The sequence below is a fragment of the Hyla sarda genome, chromosome 10 (genome assembly GCF_029499605.1).
Source record: "Hyla sarda isolate aHylSar1 chromosome 10, aHylSar1.hap1, whole genome shotgun sequence".
Lineage (NCBI taxonomy): Eukaryota > Metazoa > Chordata > Amphibia > Anura > Hylidae > Hyla > Hyla sarda.
In genome coordinates, this window is record NC_079198.1 from 120,316,084 (window position 1) to 120,335,134 (window position 19,051).

Consider the following 19,051-nt stretch of genomic DNA (forward strand, 5'->3'; position numbering starts at 1 on the left):
ACCCATGGCCACTATGCATCAACACATAGGGTGCGTTCACACGGCCGTCTGTCCCCGATTTTTTTTTTATCCCCGTTTCGGTTCCGTTCTTGCAGGCTGTAAACGGATTAAAAACCGTTTTTAAAAAATCCCATTCATGTCAATGGGATTTTTATTTTTTTTTTTATAATCCATTTACATCCGTTTGCACCCGTCTACGCTCATTTCCGTTTTTTTGACGGCAGAAAAAAAACGGCACATACTGTATTTATTCTTCCACCATAAAAACGGAAGAAGAAAACGGATACAGTAAATTTAACATCGAAGTCTATGGGAAATGGATGAGCCTTTAAGGTCATCCGTTCGCATCCGTTTTTTCAATCCGTTATTTGATCCGTTTTTTCTTCTGAGCATGCTCAAAACAAAAAAAAAATGTATTAACTGAACAATAACGGATCCAAATGGATACAAATAGATAACATCCGTTATTGTCCGTTTTTTATTTTTTTTTAAAGTCAGTTTTTATTTTTGACAGGAGAACGGGACGGGTCTAGACGGCTGTGTGAACGCTGCCTTAGGGTACGTTCACAAGCGCGGATTTTTTTTAGTGGGTTTCCCGCTGCGTACTTGAAAGTGGGCGGGCTCTTCTCGGCTGTCCGCAGCAGATTTTCCGCGGCGGAATGTACACCGCAAGCCCCATTAAAGTCAGTAGGGACTGCGGCGGATTTTCCTCAGCGTAAATTCTGCTGCGATAAATCTGCTGCGGACAGCCGAGAAGAGCCCGCCCCCTTTCAAATACGCAGGGGAAAACCCGCTAAAAAATCTGCGGTGCGGAAATTCCGCATGCAGTAATTCAGACGTGTGGAATCCCATAGAAGTCTATTGGGCTTTCATTTGAGACGGAATTCCGCAAGCGGAATTCCACAAGCGGAAATTGCGCCCGTGTGAATAGACCCTTAGGCTACGTTCACACCACGGAATTTCCATGCAACCCCCGAAAAATCACCCTAGGAAATTCAGCAAAATTTACAAACAAATGGTGTATTTATATTCAGCTTTTGAGAACATGGGGTGCCAACTTCACACAGGTTGAATTGAATGGGGCTGTCCCATTTACACGGCAGTATTTCCGCTGCAGAATTTCTGCAGCGGAAATTATGCTTTCCAGAAATCTGCAAAAACATTGAACCGGTTATTCAATTTTTTTTGCTGAATTCCCTTTGAACTCAATTGGGCGTAGAATTTTGGCAGAATTCAGCATTTTGCCTACACAAAAATTACGCCAAAATTATGCAAAACTGCAAAAAAATTTCACAGCAAGCTTTGCAGAATAGCGGAATTACCGCCGTGTGAACATAGCCTGTCAGCATTTTTTAGATATAGAATGGCGCTACAATCTTCAATGTATAGCCCCCCCCAATCATTCTTCATTGCAGAACATTGCTGCTGATCTGTGGTCTCCAAACTGTGGACCTCCAGCTGTTGCAAAACTACAACTCCCAGCATGCCCGGACAGCCAACGGCTGTCCGGGCATGCTGAGAGTTGTAGTTTTGCAACAGCTGGAGGACTGATATAGATGATAAATGAACAGTGCTGCACTGCAGCTCACTTCCAGTGAAGATAATGGGGTGGTGCTGCAATACCACACACAACCTGTGTACAGGTGTGGCGCTGTTTTTTTAAATTTTTTTTTTTTTTTTGGCAGAAAGCAGCCATGTTTTTCTAAATCCGCACAACTTTATAGATGAAACCCAAACACAATCAGCGCCTCGGGAGGAGGACGGGCACAAAACAATAAAGTCTTATTCCGGCACTGACAGAGGAAGCGGTCATCTTCCTCCAAAGCCTATAAATATAGGATGTGCCTTTCATCTGCTTTGTTTATGGAGATATAGGGTGGATACTTTTTGTTTTCCCTTTCTTCTTCTTCTTCTTCAAGCGTGCACGGGACTCCACTGTACATACGCCAAGTCACACATGCGGGTGCTGGCACAGCCTCATTTACTAAAATTAAAGGGGTATTCCAGGAAAAAAAACATATATATATATATATCAACTGGCTCCAGAAAGTTAAACAGATTTGTAAATTACTTCTATTAAAAAATCTTAATCCTTTCAGTACTTATGAGCTTCTGAAGTTAAGATTGTTCTTTTCTGTCTAAGTGCTCTCTGATGACACCTGTCTTTGGAACCGCCCAGTTTAGAAGAGGTTTGCTATGGGGATTTGCTTCTAAACTGGGCGGTTCCCGAGACAGGTGTCATCAGAGAGCACTTAGAGAGAAAAGAACAACCTTAACTTTAGAAGCTCATAAGTACTGAAAGGATTAAGATTTTTTAATAGAAGTAATTTACAAATCTGTTTAACTTTCTGGAGCCAATATATATATATATATATATTATATATATATATATATATATATATATATATATATATATATATATATAGTTTTTTCCTGGATAACCCCTTTAATGCAGAGTTCCTCAACCTGATGACCTGATGCTCTCAAACTGCGACAAAAACTACAACTCCCATCGTGCCCAGACAGGACAAGTGTGCAATCTGCAATCGGCTACGTAGCCTTCCTCACTGATCGCAATGAGCAGAATCATTTCAACCATGCTATGAATATGCCAAGATTTAAATGCAAGGTAATAATTGCAGGATTTTATGCGCACGGAAATGCTAATATCGCGATTCGATTGTTTCTGTGATATTACAGGGTCATCCTTTCATTGCACGCGAGCATTGTAATACAACATTTTGGTCACCCCCAGGTACACCCACTGACCCAGATTTATCAAAGTGTGTGAGAGAAAAAACGGAGGGATTTTCCTATAGCGCAGCTTTCACTTTACCTCAGATTGTTACCTGAGCTGTGATTGGCTGCTGTGGAAAAATCCCTCTATATTTTCTCTCACACACTTTGATAAATCTGGGCCACTGTGATTATTATTATTTACATCCTGGCTCCATAACACCATCGAGACAAATTGGGGGAATATATTCATAATTTTACTCTTTATTTTATTATTTTATTTTTTTTGCTGTTCTTTAAAGCTTTTCTTTGGCACAGTGAAGTTTTGTGACTTTTCATTAAGACGGTTTTTCTAAAAGAAACACAAGAGCGGTGATTTCAGTGGATATCATGCAGTCGTTGGGAACTTATGGTGAGCGACTTTTCAGTTATGTCGCATCTTTTGGCACAACTGCGCTGAGGCGAAAATCTACACCAGCCAAGATAAAGGACTATGGGGGAGATTTATCAAAACCTGTGCAGAGTTTCCCAGTTGCCCATAGCAACCAATCAGATCGTTTCTTTCATTTTGCACAGGCCTTGTTAAAAATGAAAGTAGCAATCTGATTGGTTGCTATGGGCAACTGGGCCCCTTCTCCTCTGGACAGGTTTTGATAAATCTCCCCCTATGAACAGACGGTTTAGAAAGGCGCAAATTTTGGTGTACAGGGTCAAAAGTCACAGAAAAAGTTGCAGAGGAGGAAACATACAAAGTGGATTAACTAAAGGAGTAAAAATGCAAACCAGCGCCAGATTCATTACCTGCCCTGCACATGAAATAAATTGGGCGCACACGTACACAGTTAGGCCCCTTTCACATTACCGCTGTGCCTCTTCGGAAAATGGACGTAAGGCTCTTTTTATTCTTATTTTGTACGCCTCTAACGTCCGTAAGGCCCCTTTCACACTACAGATATCATCCTGCTTTTTTACTGCCGTTATTTTACAAGAACGGATGATAACTGATAATAACGGATGATAACTGATAATAACGGATGATAACTGATAATAACGGATGATAACTGATGACCATCATCCATTGTTTTTAATGGTTTTCTTCTTTAAAAACCCAATGTTGTTCTTCCGTTATCATCCGATTTTTTATCCGATTTTTCACCAGCTTTTTAACCCTTTTTTTGTAAAGCTGTACTGAGCATGCTCAGAACAAAAAAACAGATGTTAAAAAAAAACTGACAATAACTGATGATAACGTATGTTTTATGTGAACATCCGGTTCCCATAGACTTCAATGTAAAATTTTAACGTCCGGTTTTTCACCATTTTTTTTTGCCGGCCAAAAATTAGTGCATGCACCGTCTTTTGTGCCGGCAAAAATAACTGACATTAGTAAAAGCGGACGTAACTGATGCAAAAGGATGTTTAAAAAAAAAATCCCACTGACATGAATGGGATTTTTTGACGGACGTTTTCAGGACCTTTTGCCGAGAGTAATAACGGAGGTTTTTACAGGACGATACCTGAAGTGTGAAAGGGGCCTTATCCGGACAGGGCACAACGGGGCCCAACAGATCCCATTTATTATAGGAAGTAGCTGGAGGAAAAAAAAAAACTTGTAGACTAGAATGGCGCTGTGGACTCCAAGGTAAGGATGCAAATGGACCAGGTAATGGTACAAAGGTTCTCAGCAGAACCGTTTATTCATACAGCAAAATAAAAAAAAACAGGTGATGACACATCAAGGGCATTCTGATCTGAGGAAGGGAGGGCACCTCCCGAAATGCGTCATCACCGTTTTTTTTTTATTTTGCTGTATGAATAAACGGTTCTGCTGAGAACCTTTGTTCCATTACCTGGTCCATTTGCATCCTTACCTTGGAGTCCGCAGCGCCATTCTACAAGTTTTTTTTTCCTCCAGCTACTTCCTATCTTCGTACCAGGATAGCAGTGTCGCCTATTCCTGCAACCCAGAAGGCTGAGCAGCGACACCGGATTTATAAGTACCCCATTTTCACTGGGGCGAAAGGCGCATATTACATCTCTCTAAGGTGAACGGCCATCTATATGGTTTCTGGGTCAATCACTGGACCCGTCTGCTCCTGTTACTAAGGGTAATACACCAGGCACTGGTATCGGTCGTTCCTTTTCTTTTTTTCCTGACATTTACTATTATGGGGTCCGTCGGGCGTTGTTTTCTTTTTTTTTTCTTTAACAGTAGTAGCGGGAGAAAACGACGTTGCATAATTTTTTTTTCTCCCGCTATTCTCCCGTTTCAATGACGGGCATTGAACTGCAGTGTAAGGGTGCATTCACACCACGTTTTTGCAGTACAGTTCCCGTATACGTTTTCAATGTGAAAACCGCACAGAACCATATTGAAAACCGTATACATTGACTCTCCATTGAAAACCGTATGCCAAGCGATGCATCAGGTTGTGTCCGTTTTACATCCTCTACGGTTTTGTCAGTTATTTTTCCCGTACCCAAAACAGTAGTCTACCACGTTTTTTTTGGGTCCAGGTGAAAAACTGTATTAAACCGTATAGTTTTTTTTTTTTTTTTTTTTTTAACATGGGAGTCAATGGCAACCGTACAGAACCCTATGTGCATACGGTTCTATCCAGTTTTCACCATAGGGTTTTTAACTTTGCACAGTTTTTTTCTTAGAATTTCAATCAAACAAGTGCAACTTTATTCATAATGGAGTGAAAAGTCAAAAACGTATATGTTTTTTTCTTACAAAACGGATGCAACCGGACATCATTTTGAAAACCGTATACGGTTTTTAACTGTATAGGGGTTGAAATTTGTACACACGTTTTGATACAGTTTAGTCAGGTTTTGAGGAATCCGTTTTTGATCAAAAACCTGATACGGGAACTGTATTGCAAAAACGTGGTGTGAATGCACCCTAAAAGAAGCCTTACCACCACACAAATTAAAGGGGTAAAAAGACGTTTACCTACACTACTCTTGATTAATACCCCCCAATGGCTTCATGCAACTTGAGCATGAAACCGTCCCTACTTTATATCCAGTCATGTTGCATAATAAGATTAAAAATAAAAGATGACCCAGGCCGGAGGCCGCAAATCGAGCTCCCATGTTCTTGTGACAATCTAGCGGCCTGGATAGAATTGGCAGATCGCAGATAGATATACTGAGGACTCTACAACATCAATACTGTGAATTTATGGAACGGTCTACCTCAGGAACTGGTCACAGCAGGAACAATTAACAGCTTTAAAACAGGATTAGATACATTCCTGGAACAAAATAACATTAATGCTTATGAAGAAATATAAAATCTCATCCCTTCCCCAATATCGCACCACACCCCACCCTTCAATTCCCTGGTTGAACTTGATGGACATATGTCTTTTTTCGACCGTACTAACTATGTAACTATGTAATATACAATCTCCTGAAATGCTCTGTGCTGCTTTGACTCCATTGATGTTTTCATCTAGATCAGCGTTTCCCAACCAGAGTGCCTCCAGCTGTTGCCAAACTACAACTCCTAGCATGCCCGGACAGCCAACGGCTGTCCGGGCATGCTGGGAGTTGTAGTTTTGCAACATCTGCGGGTCTTTGGTTTGGAGACCACTGATCAGCAGCAATGTTCTGCAATGAAGAATGATTGGGGGGGCTATACATTGAAGATTGTAGCGCCATTCTGTATCTAAAAAAAGAGCTGACAGGCTGTGTTCACATGGTGGGAAATCCGCTATTTTGTAAAGCTTGCTGTGAAATTTTAGCAGTTTTGCGCAAGTTTGGCATCATTTTTTTGTAGGCAAAACGCTGAATTCTGTCAAAATTCAAAGCCAAATTGAGTTCAAAGGGAATTCAGCAAAAAAAAATGTAATAACCTGTTGAATGTTTTTGCAGATTTCCGGAAAGCATAATTTCCGCAGCAGGAATTCTGCAACGGAAATTCTGCCATGTAAACGTTACAGCCCCATTCAATTCAATGTGCAGTACATTTTGCAGACTTTCCTAGGGCGATTTTTTTCGGGGGTCGCATGGAAGTTATGCTGTGTGAATATAGCTTAAGGGTACGTTGAGACGAGCGGATTTTGCACGCGTATTTCGCCGAGGATCTGCCGCTGAAGGACCTCTGTATGCTGCCTTTACATGTGCCTGCTCAGAGCGCAAAAATACGCCGCTATGAGCAGACACTGCAATGTGAGAGCGCACGCGCAGTATACTCGCACATCGCGGCAGCTCTCGGCCTAGCTCATAGAGCAGGGGGAGCGGCCACAATGTGTGCGCGGCGACGCACACATCGCTTCAGTGTGTCTGCACGTAGCGGCGTATTGCCGCTCCGAGCAGGCACATGTAAAGGCAGCATACAGAGGTCCTTCAGCGGCGGATCCGCAGCATAAAATACGCTGTAAATCTGATTCTCTGAAGGTACCCTAAGGGTTGATTTACATGGGCGTAATTTCCGCTTGTGGAATTCCGCCTCAAATGAAAGCTCAATAGACTTCTATGGGATTTTGCATGCAGAATTTCTGCACCAATTCCACACAAAGGGGGAGATTTATCAAAACCCGTCCAGAGGAAAAGTTGACCAGTTGTCCATAGCAACCAATCAGCTCGCTTCTTTCATTTTTTAAAAGGTCTCTGAGAAATGAAAGAAGCGATCTGATTGGTTGCTATGGACAACTGGGCAACTTTGCCTCAGGACAGGTTCTGATAAATCTCCCCCCAAAATCCGCACAATTTTGTGTTGTTTTTCAACAGCTGGAGGCTCCCTGGTTGGGAAACACTGATCTAGATCTTTTTAGTCCTAGACTGGTAGGTAATGAAGAGAGCATACAATAGGACGAGCAGACGACTGCGGATAGATTGGGTGGGTGGTTATATTATGACGCAGCAATAAATAAATGTAATAAAAAAGGAACCTGTTCTATGAGTCGGTAATGACAGAGACTCCATCTGTAATTATAACTCGGTCACAACACACAAAGCACACGACATACTCCTCGCCAGACAACAAAGTAACCAACAATGACATCCTACATCGAGAGCATTACGCACACAAAAAGGGGGAGATTAAACACAACCTGTGTAGGGGATTAATGGTGCAGTTGCCCATAGTAACCAATCAGATTTCTTTTATTTTTAACAAGGCCTCTGAAAATTAAAAGAAGCGATCTGATTGGTTGCTATGGGCAACGGCACCATTAATCCTCTACACAGATTTTGGGTACACATACTTCTCGGTGGCACCATTAGATCGTCTAATGTGTATAGGGGTGTCCTGACAGTCCCCTCATAGCAGATATTTCAGGAAAGGAGGATCCGGGATGTTGAATATTTTCCCAAGGGAATAGCTGCCACCAGAAGCGTCTGGTAGAGACTTTAGGTTATAGTCACACGGCAGAATTTTCGCACGGATGCCGCCTCAAATTAAAGCCCAATAGACTTCAATGGGATTCCGCACTCCCATTCACACTTGCACCGATTCCGCAAAAGCCAGAAACCAACCAAATGAATGTGGATGTGGAATTGGTGCAAAATAGATGTGCGGAAATTTTGCCATGTGACTATAGTCTTTAGGGTTTGGTCACACGGCGAAATGTCCGGCCGGAAAATTTAGGGAGGACATTCTGCATATAGCGGGCCCCAGCAGAACATGCTGGCACTAGGACGGCTCGGAAATGCGCAATCTCCATGGACGGCAATGCATTTAAGAGCGGGTTCTGCCAAAACAATTGACAAGTCAATTCTTTTCACAGGGGACCGAATTGAAATTTCTGCGCCAGATGTTTCTGCCGTGTGCATGGTGCAGCAGAATCCTGTTGAAAACAATGAGACTCAACAAAATTTCTGAACTAAGATTTTTTTACGCCGTCTGAACACGGCCTTAAGGGTAGGGTCACACGGAACTGATCCGCAGCAGATTTTATGCCGATGACATGACCCTAAATTGTGCCTCCAGCTGTTTCCCCCCGTGTGCTGCTCCGCGCAGCCACACAGGGTCTTGCGAGTAATCGCGCGCCTGTGCAGTGTACTCCGACATCGTGGCCACTCTGTGAGTACACTGCTAGTACGCATGGTGACTCGCAGGCCTGTGTGGCTGCTCGGAGCGGCACATTGCCCCTGCGAACAGCACACAGGGAGGAACAGCTGGAGGCACAATTTAGGGTCGGGTCATGGGCAGATCCGCAGCGTAAAATACACTGCGGATGCGTTCCGTGTGACCCTACCCTGAAGAGAGGTTTAAACCCGTGCAGAGGAAAAGTTGACCGGCTGCCGAAAGCAACCAATCCGATCGCTTCTTAAAAAGAAGAACACCAGCGAAAATGTAACTTTATCCTATACTCTTTATCCTATATTCTGGAAAAAAATAAATAAAACCTTGACTTACATTCTACCGCCCCTCAATGCTGCTGGAATCGGTCCCCTGTCCTTCGGCCATAATGTTGTTACGGCTTCTGGTGCCCAACACATCACACTGAGGCTAATCATCAGCCACAGGGATGTCCCGCCTCGGCCACTGATAGGATAAGTAGCAGTGTGATGTAACGGGCCCGGGCACCAGGAAGGAGGGACTTCGCTGCGGCCGGTGATTAGCTGAATGCATTGTGATGTATCGGGCATCAAGCCCCGGAAGAAAACCGGGGCTGAAGGACGGGGAGACCAGCGGCACCGGGCGAGCGGCGGAAAGGGAGTCAAAGTTTATTATTATTTTTATTCTGGCAGCTCAGGCATATAGGAGAAAAAGATTTTTACCAGCGTTCCCCTTTACTTTATAAAAAATAAAATAAAATAAAGCCCTCTAAAAAATAAATGGGGCACTGGTTAGCTTTTGATAAGTCTCCCCCTTAATCTTCTCTCCCTATTGGGAAAACATGGACGCTCGTGCAAATCCAGCACGCAAGTGAATGGGGCAGTTGTTTGGGTTTAGTAGACATCTAAAGTGTATGGCCTTCTAAAGTCACAGCCAATAAAATAATGGCATGGGCAAGAAAGGATTGCGCCCAACAACCAATCGTGTGAAAGGGGGGCAACCACTGTGACAATATGCATCGTTTTGCTGCATTGCACTTTACTGCAGTATGTGAACCATGACTTGAATAAGAGGCCTCATTCAGACGACCATAATGCTGCCGTATAACGTCTCCATATGTTGCAAAACTACGACTCCCAGCATGCCCGGACAGCCAACGGCTGTCCGGGCATGCTGGGAGTTGTAGTTTTGAAACAGCTGGTGGTCCACCGTTTGGAGGCCACTGGACTAGGGTATCCCATGGGAATTTCACATATTCATATAGAGAAGTGTTTCCCAACCAGCATGCCTCCAGCTGTTGTAAAACTACAACTCTCTACTCTCAGGAATGTTGAGAGTATTGTAGTTTCGAAACAGCTGGAGGCACACTGGTTGGGAAACACCAATACAGAGTAACGCCCCAGTTATGTGAGCGCAGATTGCTGAAGAATGAAGGAACGGTTCCCACCACATGATATGTCAGGCGCCCACCCTATGTATCAAACCGCCAACAACCAAGACCGCGAACCACCGAACGTCCTGGGTCCACAACATGGACCATCACTTATATAGCACAATGGAGTCCGGAAAGTAAATGGCGCATCTTTTTCCATTGCCTAAACTTCCCCTGGAAGAATAAAGCTGGAATCTTATCATCTGTTACATTGTTTGTTTGTTTGTAAATGTTTTGCAACAAATGTATCAATAGTAAACAGATTCAACTGTAGCAATACTTGGCATACGGTTATGTTCACACAGGGTTTTTGGAGTACAATTTTAGTTGTTTCTGGCTATAAAATTCCAATACTTTTGAAAACTTTAATAAAAAAAAAAAAAAATTCTCATCTAAAATCCACATAGAAACTCAAAGATTTTAAATATGGGTTTCTAAAAATTAATAAATACATAAATAAATAAAAAAAAATACAATTAAAAAATAAATAAAAATTAATTTAATTAATTTGTTTAAAAAAAAGGATAATTTCTAACAAAAGATTTTGAAGATTTTTATTTTTTATTTTTATTTTTTTAAACACATGCATTTTGTATTTTGATGCAAATCCAGACCAAGACCGCACCGAATTCCATTTCAAAGTGAATTCGGTGGAGAATGCCAAATTCCCATTGTCTTCAATAGGAAAAAAATAAATGCATCAAGAATTGGCATGACCCTGTGTGAATTGTGACATAAATGACCTATTAAAATCAAAGTGAAGTGTATAACATGTACTTTTAATGCGGATTTCGAAGCAGAATCCGCTTAGTGTGAGCAAGAGCCTAAAGTATTTGTCATTGGGTCATCAGTGGTCTCCGAACGGTGGCCCTCTGGATGTTGCAAAACTGCAACTCCTAGCATGCCCGGACAGCCAACGGCTGTCCGGGCATGCTGGGAGTTGTAGTTTTGCCACATCAGAATCCTTGGAACACTACTTAAAAGGAAAACTGTCAGTTAACTGGCACCGGCTGGGCTAACTGGCAATCTGATGTCAGTGCCGCCGGCCGCCCAGCTCATCAATATTCCTCCCCTCCCTCTGCCTCTCCCTCTTCTCCCCACTCTGTAATGAAGAGAGAGGGGAGGAATATTAATGAGTTGGGCGGCGCTGCGGCAGGGGGCACTGACGTCAGAGTGCCAGTTAGCCCGGCCGGTGCCAGTTAGCAGCTGACAGTTTTCCTTTAATACACAGTTAGGCAAGGTTTTATTATAATTTTTTTTTTTTTGGCTTTTATCAAAATGCCCCCAAAAAACTCCCCAAATGTTGCACAGAAGGTTTTTTTTTTTTTTTTTTTTTAGCTGCAACCAGATGTTAGCTGAAAGTCAAAAGGGATTTATGAAATGCTATTTTTCTCTTTGGCTTTTTTTTTTTTCACTCCTCTTTGGCGCTTTTCTGCAGTTTTGGGCTCAGTGGCAGTTTTCCAAAATTGCAGCATGTTGAGACTTTGGAAGCCTAGACTTATACTTTAGTGCAGCGACCTGGAGCGACAGAGCTTGACACATTGATTCCCTCTTTGGTGTCACGCTCCGCCCCCTTGAACCCGGCAATATGTATAAGAAAGTATCAACGATTCAAACAGCACCTTTAGGTATGATGCCCATTATTATTCCAGGGCACCAAGCACCAGCGAATAAGTTACATTCATAACAGACCAGCACTACGTGTACACTACATGTTAGAGATGGTGCTAACCATCTTTGTTGTCACCGGGGTATAGTCTGTCTGCACCAGTGAAGGACAAATTTAAAGGAGTTATCCAGAATAACACCACACCTGCCTTCTGGTCGTATGTGGTATTACAACTTGACTCCATTTACAGTGGTCCCTCAACATACGATGGTAATCCGTTCCAAATGAACCATCGTATGTTGAGGGATCCGTGCAATGTAAAGTATAGGACAGTGGTCTACAACCTGCGGACCTCCAGATGTTGCAAAACTACAACACCCAGCATGCCCGGACAGCCAACGGCTGTCCGGGCATGCTGGGAGTTGTAGTTTTGCAACATCTGGAGGTCCGCAGGTTGAAGACCACTGGTATAGGAGGTTGTACTCACCTGTCACCACCGCTCCGGACCGTCACCGCTGCCCTGGATGTCGCCGTCCATCGCTGTCGCTGCGTCCCCGGGGTGTCCCCCGACGATCCGGCAAGGCTTCTGCTTCCCCGGCATCCTTGCTCTCTGTCGCCGCCATCACGCCGCTACGCACACCGCTCCTATTGGATGACGGGACGGCGTGCGCAGCGACGTGATGACGATGATGGAGAGCGCCAACGATGCAGAGGATCCCGAAGAGGACGCGCCGGAGCCCCGAGGACAGGTAAGTGATCGTCACCGGACCACACGGGGCACCGTAAACGGCTATCCGGTGGCAGCTGAAGCAGTCTGCGCTGCCGGATAGCTGTTTATGCTATGACCCCGACATATAAAAGCATCGTATGTTGATGCTGCCTTCAACATGCGATGGACTCTGAGGCCATCGCATGTTGAAATGATCGTATGTTGGGGCCATCGTAGGTTGGGGGGTCACTGTACTTCAACAGAACTGAGCTGCCTTACCACACCCAACCGGAGGACAGGTGTGGTGCAGGTTTTGAAGAATGTTTAAACATTTTACACACACACACACATATACATATACATATACATATATATATATATATATATATCAGCACTCCAGGTGTAGAAAAATAAAAAGTGGCTTTATTCACAAATACAGGTGTGAATAAAGCCACTTTTTATTTTTCTACACCTGGAGTGCTGCGACTATCTTGCATTGCTGTACCTGGATTGGGGTCTCACACTGGACCCTACTAGTCGCTTGCACCCCCTAATTTTTTTGCACTTTTGCTTTTGGGTTGTGCTGCTTTCCTAGTAAATATATATATATATATATATATATATATATATATAACATAAAGGAGGACCCCAGCACTCAGTAGTGAAAAGATCAAAAAAGTGGCTTTATTCCAAAAGCAAACAGCAGCGACGTTTCGGTGTTCTCACAACACCATTCTCAAGCTGATGTGAGAACACCGAAACGTCGCTGCTGTTTGCTTTTGGAATAAAGCCACTTTTTTGATCTTTTCACTACTATTGAGTGCTGCGGTCATCCTTTATGTTTTGTATGAATTGGACCCAAGACCAGGGCCCCTAGACTGCTTGCACCATATCCATTTTTTCGGAAGTGCTGCCTACCAAAAAAGCTATATATATATATATATATATATATATATATATATATATATATATATATACACACACACACACACACACACACACATATGTATATACATACCTGGCACTGCTCAATATATAAAAATAATAATAATAAATCCCATCACTCCATCTACATATAATGCATCATGCACCACTTCCAAGACAGACTCGGCTCTGCTATCTCAGCTTTCCAAGACGAACCAGGAACATGTCAGTCCCCGCCACCACTCACTCCCAGCCACCGATGACGACGCGGTTGAATCACGGACGACATCACCTCAATGAGAAATCCTGCTTTGATAAATCACTAGTCTGTGCTGGGAACATTGGTCTTGTGCGATTCCTGCACACCAGGTTCCCCCCTTTTTTTTCTCTTCTTTTTTCGTCATCCTGTTTCCATGGTAACCGGCTCAGTGACATCATAAGGAAGCACTTGTGCCTGAGAGAGATGCAAGCTGCAGTGGTGATGTGCACTGGTCGTCGCATCGGGGGGGGGGGTTGGGGAATCAAATCCCTCGTGTCACCAGCAGACGAACAGGTGCCGGGTAACGTTTCATATGCAAAGTGACCCTTGAGTTGCGAATCTTCAGCCATCAAAGAGGGTCCATTTACATCCAGAGTCTGACTGAATACACCGTGATCAGGAGCGAATCATATCAATTCACACAAATGAAGCAGAGCCGAGATTTTTAGATGCGGCAGGAGTGAATTTGTCACTTGGGCATAGTAATACTACCATAGCAGTCCAATGGAGTACTGTGCCGCTAAATGCATTCCTATCAATGAAGCAGAGCCGAGCGCTCAGCCTTTTCCACACCGTGATATTTTGTGGAGTTAAAGGGGTTATCAAGGAAAAAAACTTTTTTTTTATATATATCAACTGGCTCCAGAAAGTTAAACAGATGTGTAAATTACTTCTATTAAAAAAATCTTAATCCTTTCAGTACTTATGAGCTTCTGAAGTTAAGGTTGTTCTTTTCTGTCTAAGTGCTCTCTGATGACACGTGTCTCGGGAACCGCCCAGTTTAGAAGAGGTTTGCTATGGGGATTTGCTTCTAAACTGGGCGGTTCCCGAGACACATGTCATCAGAGAGCACTTAGACAGAAAAGAACAACCTTAACTTCAGAAACTCATAAGTACTGAAAGGATTAAGATTTTTTAATAGAAGTAATTTACAAATCTGTTTAACTTTCTGGAGACAAGAATAACCCCTTTAAAGGGGTACTCCACTAAAAAATAAACATTTTCTTTTATTTATTTATTTTTTTAAGTCAACTGGTGCCAGAAAGTTAAACAGATTTGCAAATTACTTCTATTTAAAAATATTAACCCTTCCAGTATTTATCAGCCGCTGTATGCTAAACAGGAAGTTCTTTTCTTTTTTAAATTTCTCTTCTGTCTGACCACAGTGCTCTCTGCTGACATCTCTGTCCATGTCAGGAACTGTCCAGAGCAGGAACAAATATCCACAGCAAACCTCTCCTGCTCTTGACAGAGGCTTGTAGAGGGCACTGTGGTCAGACTGGAAAGAAATTCAAAAAGAAAAAGGAACTTCCTGTGGAGCATACAGCAGCTGAGAAGTACTGGAAGGATGAGGATTTTTAAATAGAAGTCATTCACAAATCTGTTTAGCTTTCTTGCACCAGTTGATTTAAAAAAAAAAAAAAAAAAACATTTCGCTGGAGTACCCCTTTAAGATCATGCTGCAGGTATACACGTAGTATGGAAAGCAAAGTAAGATGAAGAGCTGTAGCAAGAAAATAATCCTACTGCCTGAACCACAAGTCATTGTGGTGGTCCCTTCTGGCCGATATCTCTCTCCCTATACCCCAGTTTCCCAACCAGGGTGCCTCCAGCTGTTGCAAAACTACAACTCCCAGCATGCCCGGACAGCCGACGGCTGTCCGGGCATGCTGGGAGTTGTAGTTTTACAACAGATCAAGGCACAATGTTTGGAAAACTCTGCTCTATTCAGACATTATGTACCATTATCTATGAACTACTACTTGTAAACACTGATCAAACAAAAATTCAAGGTCTAGACTCCATAGACCTGTGATGTGTCCTGTGGTATCACCGACAGATCCTGTAAGGTGTGATGTGCGGCCTTGACGAGAAGATGATCGATCCGATTAAAAGGGGTACTCTGGTGGAAAACATTTTTTTTTTTTTTTTATTTATTTTTTTAAATCAACTGGTGCCAGAAAGTTAAACAGATTTGTAAATTACTTCTATTAAAAAATCTTTATCCTTCCAATACAGTAGCTCTTCTGTAGGATCGGATGGGATAGCCTTCTCCCACCACACACATCAGTGCACCTTGGGCACCCATGACTATGTCTCCGGTGACCGCTTGTGCTTTCTTGCTGCACTTTTGGCAATAACCACTACATGCCGGAAACACTGCACAAGAGCGGCCATTCTGGAGATGCCCTGACCTGGTCGTCTACACATCACTACTTGTCACTCACATCTTTACACTTTGCCCATTTTTTTTCTGCTTCCAACATCAACTCCTAAAATGACTGGTTACTTTCTCCTAATGCACAGAAACCACCCCCAAATGTCACCAGACAATTCATGTTATTCACCTTACAGGTCAGTGGTTTTACTGTTATGGCTGATGGGTGTAGTGCCAATGATACCTCACATCAGGTGTATACGTGAGCAAAAGGCTGACCCTGCCCTGCTACATGTGTAGGCCAAATACTGTCCTCACAGATCTCATACACTGATCAGAAAGAATACAGATAGCAAATAAGGAAGAGGATAGATAGATAGATAGGAGATAGATAGATAGATTTGAGATAGGTAGATAGATATGAGATAGATAGATATGAGATAGATAGGTAGATAAATAGATGAGATAGATAGATAGATAGATAGATATGAGATAGATAGATAGATATGAGATAGATAGATAGATAGATAGATATGAGATAGATAGATAGATATGAGATAGATAGATAGATATGAGATAGATAGATAGATAGATAGATAGATATGAGATAGATAGATAGATATGAGATAGATAGATAGATAGATATGAGATAGATAGATATGAGATAGATAGATATGAGATAGATAGATATGAGATAGATAGATATGAGATAGATATGAGATAGATAGATAGATAGATATGAGATAGATAGATAGATATGAGATAGATAGATATGATACAGACAAAGAATAAGTCAGCCAGCACTTTAGTTGATACCAAACTATTATATGGACCTGGCCTACAGGTGCACGCTACTAGGCTAGATATACAGCAACAGAAGAATGCAGCAGCACACTGCCAGCACAAGGATATAGGTGAAACATGAACATGCAGATAAAACATGGAGACTATACAGCTATGGTGTAATAGATGCAAATGTGAAACTATGAAATAGTGAGGCACTTAGCTCGCAAATTTGTCTCCGCCGGCAGTCAAATAGCTTGGACCGTCCCACCGCGATAAGGTGGCCTCATTGGGACGGACCCTACACTGTGAATATGCCTCTGTGTGAACAGTTCAGTAAGCATGGCAGGTGTGTATATAAGGTGTCTTGGATGTTCCAGACCCTGCCATGCTTACTGAACTGTTCACACAGAGGCATATTCACAGTGTAGGGTCCGTCCCAATGAGGCCACCTTATTGCGGTGGGACGGTCCAAGCTATTTGACCGCCGGCGGAGACAAATTTGTGAGCTAAGTGCCTCACTATCTCATAGTTTCACATTTGCATCTATTACACCATAGCTGTATAGCTCTCCATGTTTTATCTGCATGTTCATGTTTCACCTATATCCTTGTGCTGCTGCATTCTTCTGTTGCTAGATATGATATAGATAGATATGAGACAGATAGATAGATATATTCATTATTCTGGTGTGACACTTTGCGCACAGATTTATGGCCCCCCCATCTCTGCACCTCCATCCCCTGCATTATTTATAGGCCGCGGTACCATACACGGATACGTCACAGGACGGTGGCTAATATGATCAATAGGATGGGATACTTGTCAAGGATGCAGGAGGCCGGGGCCACGCACAGAGCTGCCATCTTGGGCTCACACATAATATGGCTGCTGGAGCTCATGAATCCAGGCCAGCAGACATCTGTAAAGCTCATTTGGCCGGAGAACACAGGCTGCTCAGATCTCTGTAATGTTGGAAGAAAATATGGATCAGGGGAAGGGAGGGGGGAGCAGGGGGCGACTGATTCAGAAAACGCATCAGTGGCAGAGGAAGGGGAAGGGGTTGGGGGCCACAGAGACATAAATATGTCACCAGCCTTGTGGTGTGGGGGGGGGGGGGGATCACAGAGGAGACCCTCCAGCCCCACAACATGCAATATATATGTCTCAGTGAGGACCCTTCAATATCATTAGTCATGAAGAGGTTAATACTTAGGAAAGCCCCCACCCCAACACACAGACAGCCAGTGAGTGGGTTGATATAAGCATCCACATAGTCAAAGGGTTAATATCTCCCTGAGGAACCCCCAAGGAAAATGCAGCATGAAGCGACTCCCAGTGATTGCCCGCATCCTCCACCATACAGATGGGCGGCTGACGCCCTGTTGTGTCTGCACACACCAACCATCTGGCCCTGGGGCCCCCATCATATGGGCATCACCCCAATACACAACACTGAGAGCCCCCCGCCATTTATAATACAGGCATAATAACATATAAGGGACATGAAGGGGTTAATCTATAGGACAGATGAGGTCATCAGCAGCAGTGACATCATCATGTCTCATTTACAGTATAGACTGGATACAATGTCACAAATCATCATAGACAACACATCTATAGTGACAGCTGTCACACTGACACATTGTATCACACACCTATACAAACACTGATACAATGTATCATAAATATATATCTATATACACACACACACACACACTTATAGGATATATCGTGATATGATTATATAATCACTGATACATTGTATCACACACCTATACAAACACTGATACAATGTATCATAAATATATATCTATATACACACACACACTTATAGGATATATCGTGATATGATTATATAATCACTGATACATTGTATCACACACCTATACAAACACTGATACAATGCATCATAAATATATATCTATATACACACACACACTTATAGGATATATCGTGATATGATTATATAATCACTGATACATTGTATCACACACCTATACAAACACTGATACAATGCATCATAAATATATATATAAAGATACACGCACTGAAACAATGTCTCATAAATCAATATATTATTTATATACACACACATAGGATATATCGTGATATGATTATATAATCACTGATACATTGTATCACACACATCCACATGACATTGTATGCGATCTGTCACATCAGGGAGGATTCTCCGCACTCGGCGCAGGATAATAAAACTTCCCGCATCCTGAGGCCAGACACAGATTCTCCTGCGATAAATGATGTCACTATCGCGACATCGGAGCATTATAACAACACAGCCGGCCCCTGGATCAGCTGCTGGCCCGCAATTACGTCACTTGATGTCACCCTGTTGTGCTCCCAGTCAGGATGCCACACCCCGACCACTATCCCGATTCTCTCCCGCAATCTGACGCGCTGT

The 19,051-nt window shown here is 42.8% G+C and overlaps 1 protein-coding gene across 15 annotated transcripts in view; it reads right to left on the minus strand.

Moving 5' to 3' along the window:
- Positions 1–19,051, minus strand: part of KIF1B (kinesin family member 1B) — a 213,454-nt gene that overhangs the window by 193,961 nt on the left and 442 nt on the right. Inside the window, exon 1 of one of the 15 annotated variants that reach the window (XM_056543027.1) lies at positions 13,521–13,673. The exons of the other annotated variants lie outside the window; for them this stretch is intronic. The gene's annotated coding sequence lies outside the window, so the exon portion shown is untranslated. Of the gene's footprint in view, positions 1–13,520; positions 13,674–19,051 lie in introns of those variants that run through there. 15 annotated transcript variants of the gene reach the window in all.